Source organism: Anolis carolinensis, unplaced genomic scaffold (genome assembly GCF_035594765.1).
Source record: "Anolis carolinensis isolate JA03-04 unplaced genomic scaffold, rAnoCar3.1.pri scaffold_108, whole genome shotgun sequence".
Classification (NCBI taxonomy): Eukaryota; Metazoa; Chordata; class Lepidosauria; order Squamata; family Dactyloidae; genus Anolis; species Anolis carolinensis.
The window spans coordinates 45,001-50,526 of record NW_026943917.1 but is presented as its reverse complement, the minus strand read 5'-3'; positions in this window follow the sequence as shown (position 1 = coordinate 50,526).

Here is a 5,526-nt window from a genome sequence, read left to right as displayed (position 1 = left end):
TGGTTCAGACCTTGATGCCGGGACTCCCAAAAGGGCCACGAAGAAGCCCAGAAGAGAACGGGACTGGGCAGATCAGGTGGACTCTGAACTGGGGGCAGTGGCTGAGAAAACGGGAAAGGCTTTACGTGTTGGGGAGGAGGGATTTGGTCCGATGCTTCCAGACAGTGTGGCTGGGGGGAATGCTTTGGAGGATGTTGTGGACCTTGGGGGTTTTCCCCCTATGAAGGACTTAGTTTCCATCCCAACTATCGCTGAGGAAGCATTAACGGAACTGGCACCGAGAGGGAGGAGGTTCCTCCAGGAGCCTGAGACTATGGACAATGGGACTAGACATGCCTCGGAGGTCGATGGAGGAGTGGGTGAGATCAATGTGAATAAAAAGTCTGGTCTGGATGGACATTCAGAAGAAAGGGAAAGGGCCCAGAGACGAGGGGGGAAGTTTTATGGGAAGGCAACTCCAGGTTCTTCGAAACCACAACAGCAGAAACAGGGAGGGAAGACCTATGCTAATGTGGCGGGGAAGGCCGGTGGGAACCCTGGCCCACGGCCCTATGGTTTTCGGAATTTGACCGAAGAGGAGGAATATCTCGACCTTTTCTTTGGCCAAGCTTCCGAGGGGAGGAACCCCAGATTGCGTTATGTGGTACGCTTCAGATATCTGGGGTCGGATCCAGAGAGAGGGTCCAGGAGTTATTTATCGAAGAAACTGCTGAAGGAGGTTTTGGAGGCCAACAAGGAGGATGTATTAGCAATCATTCAGCTCCCGGGGTCTAAAGAAATAGATGTTTGTCTCGCTTCCGAAAAGGTCTATAGGGACTTCTGGATGAACTGCAAAACAGTTAAAAGTGTGATGCCGGATCTTTTGGCAGAATATGAGATGATCCCGTTATTTAGGGGAGACACTAAAGTCTTGACTATAAGCTTTAGAACTACCACGATCCCCGCCCAAGATGTGGCTAGGTGGGTTTCTAAATACGCTGTCATTTTGTCAGGGCCAGATAAGAAGGAGGATGAGCAGGGCTATTGGACCGGGGAATATAGGTGTGTGGTCTCATTTAAGAACGAGGATCCCGAATACAGGCATGGGAAGCTCCCCAAATATTTCTTTTTAGGGGCAGATAGAGGGATCACTAGGTATGCTGGTCAACCGCAGGCCTGTTTCCAGTGTGGTTCTTATGACCATCAGAGGCGCCTTTGCACCTCATCCTTGTGCTCACGGTGTGGGATAAGGGGCCACCACACGGCAACCTGTCACAGTAGCATCAGGTGTAATTTCTGTGGTGACTTAGGTCATACTTATTTCTGGTGCCCCCAGGCATATTATAACCAGCAGGACGAGGGGGTCTTTGAGAAGGCCCAACATGTCGCCAAAACGGGGAAAGAACGAGCCCAGGCCAGAGAGCACACCAGAATGTTGAGGGAGGAATTGAGGACAAGGAGGGAGGACTTGCCATCCAGAGAAAAACAGGGAGCGGAAGGTTCAGAGCCTACGATGGAAAGTGTCCAGAGTAAGGCCGGGGACCTCGAATGGAGCGTGGTGCAAGGAAAAGGGGTCCGGAGGCAAGAGAAGGGCCAGGAGGAGAGGCAGGAAAGGGGCCCTAATGAGCAGATAAATAGATTCCAGGTATTGGCAGAAAGGGAGGAAGCTGGTGGGGGAGGGGACAGATTTCCAATGGAGGAAGTGACAAATGAGGAAATGTTGGAGGCTGCTGAGGTGATGGAGAGGGGAGCAGAAGCTCAGGGTCTTTTGGCAAAGGAACAGAGGAAGAAGAAGAAAAATAAAGCAAAAAAGCAGGAGAAGGAGGGAAAGAAAGAGAAAGGGGAGGTAGAGGAAGTAACAACAGCGGAACAGACGGTCGAGACTTCTCTGGTTTCATCTGAACCAATGCAAGTAGGCACTGTAATCGAAGAGACACCGAGTGGAGTTTCGCCTTTGTTGTTCTCGGGAACGGAAGTTTTTACTCAGGAGACTGGGAAAGAGGCAAGGGAAGACAGACCTTTCCCTCCTTTCCCTCCCCCTCCCTACCCTGGTCCCCCTGATGCCCTGCCTTGCTCCCTCCCCCTTGCCCACCCTCCCTCCCTCACCCAGGCCCACTCTCCCCCTTCTCCCATCCCCAGGAACCACATTTCCCCATCCCCTCCTTCCCCATCCCTCCCATCCTTATCCCTACTCCAAACCTGTGAGGCTACACCTTCGGTTTCTCCGGAGGGGGTAGAGAAGACTCGGTCAGAACTAGAAAGCCAATGTTAAACATAAACAAAGTCAAAATTTTAATGTTAAATTTGTTTGGGAGGGAAAATCAGAAACTTTGTTTGCAATTTGGAATTTTTTTGTGTAATCTTGCAGTAAAGGATAGATTTAGTTTTCTCAATAGTATTTCCAATAGTATCGACAGAGCAGGTTTTGAGTCCTTTAGTTCGACTCAATCATGGTTTCCCTGACTACATGGGACGTGAGGGGCCTGAGGATGGCTGCTAGGCAGAATGGGATCCTTCCACTGTTGGCAATGGGGCTGCAGGTCGTTGTGGTCCTGCAGAATGTTCCTTGGTCAATGACATGTTTGATCAACTTTTATGTTCTTTTGGTTTTGGTTTTCCTGAGAAGCAAGAAAATAACAACTCAAAAGCCAGTAAATGTTGCATTTAGTGTAAATTGGGTAGCAGAAGAAATGGGAGCTGTGAGTAAAACGGAACAAGGGAGGATGCCTTTAAGAAAATGGAAGAAGTTCTGGCCTTGGCTGGCAGAGACCACGCCGGGGATCACCTAACGTGTTTGCAGTTGGAACATATATAATCACTGAGATGTATATATGTATTTGTAATTGTATTTGTAATTGAAACCAAATAAGAAAAATGTAAAGAAAGACAAAACTCGGTCATGTAACTGTAAAGGAAAAATTTTAATTGTTGCAAGCATTGTAAAATTTAGTATTTCCTTTTTGATTGTTCTTAATTGTAATTGTTAGCAAATGTCTTTGTAGTATGTATTTATTATAATAAAAATTACTTATACCTAAAAAAAAAAAAAAAATTACTTATACCTAACCCTAACCCTAACCCTAACCCTAACCCTAACCCTAACCCTAACTGTTTGCAGTTAGAACATATAGTTAGCCATAATAAATAAAAAATATATAATCACTGAGATGTATATATGTATTTGTAATTGTATTTGTAATTGAAACCGAATAAGAAAAATGTAAAGAAAGACAAAACTCGGTCATGTAATTGTAAAGGAAAAAAATTTATTGTTGCAAGCATTGTAAAATTTAGTATTTCTTTTTTGATTGTTCTTAATTGTAATTGTTAGCAAATGTCTTTGTAGTACGTATTTATTATAATAAAAATTACTTATACCTAAAAAAAAAAAAAAAATTACTTAACCCTAACCCTGACCCTGACCCTGACCCTGACCCTGACCCTGACCCTGACCCTGACCCTGACCCTGACCCTGACCCTGACCCTGACCCTGACCCTGACCCTGACCCTGACCCTGACCCTGACCCTAACCCTAACCCTCCCCCCGCCGGCCCCCCGTCCCTCCCCCTCGCGGGGGCGGGCGGCGCGGGGGCCTCCGCGCGGGGGACGGGCCCCCCCGCTCCCGGCGCGACTGTCAACCGGGGCGGACTGCCCTCAGTGCGCCCCGACCGCGTCGCGCCGCCGGGCGGGGAGGCGCCACGCCGGGCGCCCGGGGTCCGCGGCGACGTCGGCCCCCCACCCGACCCGTCTTGAAACACGGACCAAGGAGTCTAACACGCGCGCGAGTCGGAGGCTGAGCGCGAAAGCCCCGCGGCGCAATGGCCCCGGCGATGGGCTCCGGCTCCCGACTCGGCGTGAAGAGGTCCCCGTCCTTCCCGCGGGCTCTGGAAGGGGGAAGGCGCGAGGCGCCTATACGCCGAGGGAGAGGCCCGCGCCGCGCGAGATCCGCACGAGAGGGGGACCGACCCGGCGCCTCGTCCCCGTTCCTTTCCGACGAGGGGAGCCACCGGCCTGCCTTCCCCGCCTCGGAGTTCCAGAGAGGCGGCGTCGACTCGAGGAGGCGACCGGGGGACGAGGAATCGGGAAGGGAACCGTACGTGCCATCGCGGCCCGCGCGCTGAGATTTTCGCCGTCGTGACTTTTCGCTCCTCGCGAGTAAGGGAAGGGACGTGACCGAGCTTCACCGCCTCTCCCCGCGACCGGCGCGGACGCGACGGAACCGGCGGGCGAGGGGAGGACGCCTCGGTCCGCGGCTGCGTCGTGCTCCCCGGCGCCTGGAAGAAGATTGGCCGAGGGGAGCCGTGCGCCTTCGGCGGCCGTTAAGGGTACCGCGAGGGCGGACGCCTACCCGCCTCGGCCCCGGTGACGGGCGCCGGCTCCCGAATCGGCCAGACGCGGTTCCCGCAGGCTCCCCGGGGGAAGGCGCGGGGCCCTACGTCGTCCCCGTTCTTTAATGCCGACGGGAGCCCGCCCGCCCGCCCGGGTTCCACGAGTCAGAGTGCCGAGGAGGCGCCCTCCGCTCGGGCGGCCCTGCCCGCGGTGGACCGGCGGCGTCCTGGCGGGGCGCTTCTCGCCGGTTCTTTTCCGCAGACGGGAGCAAACCGCTCGGGTTCGCCCGCCTTGGAGTTCCGGGTAGGCGGCGCAGACTCGTGGAGGCCGACGGGGAGCAGAAACCGCCGAGGGGAGGGCGTGCGCGCGGAGATTTTCAGCGACGTGACTTTTTGCACCTCGCGAGTAAGGGAGGGGAAACAACCGAGCACGACCACCGCGCTCCGCGTCCGGAGAAGACCCGACGGACTCGGCCGGCGCGAGGAAAGCGACTCGGTCCCCCCCTTGCGTCCCCCCGGATCGGGACACGTCCGTCCTTCGGCGGAAAGGGAAGAGCGGCTCGTCGACGGGCGACTCCTACCGCGCTCCACGGCCCGGCGCAGACCCGCCGGACGGGGCAGGCGCGGCGGCGGAGCCCGAAGACGGCCTCACACTCCCGGACCCTCGGAGCCCTCGGCCCCCGAACCAAACCCACCGCGATGCGGACAAGCCCAGGTCAGGCGAGGAGGCGGCCCTTCCGCCCTCCGTCCCGGCCCTACCGAGCTCCACCTCCGGACGCAGACCCGCCGGAGGGGGCAGGCGCGGCGGTTGCCGGCGGAGGCGGCGGGGACTCCCTTCGTCAGCTGCGGACAAGCCAGGTCTCGCGACGGGGCTTTTCCCATTGCCCCTTCTTCTCCGCCGTGGGGTGCTTCCCGCCCGGGTTCCCCCGCCTCGGAGTTCCAGGCGGAGGCGTGCTGCACTCCGGGCGCCGTACGGGGAGGAGGACCCGGAGAGGAACCCTGCCCCCACCCTCGAGGTACGCGCGCGGAGATTTTCAGCGTGGTGACGTTTTGCACCTCGCGAGTAAGGGGAAAGGGGAAGTTCCCGAGCACGACCACCGCGCTCCGCGTCCGGCGAAGACCCGACGGACTCGGCCGGCGCGAGGAAAGCGACTCGGGTTTCCGCACCCCCCCCCTTGCGCCCCTCCCGGATCGGGACACGTCCGTCCTTCGGGGGAAA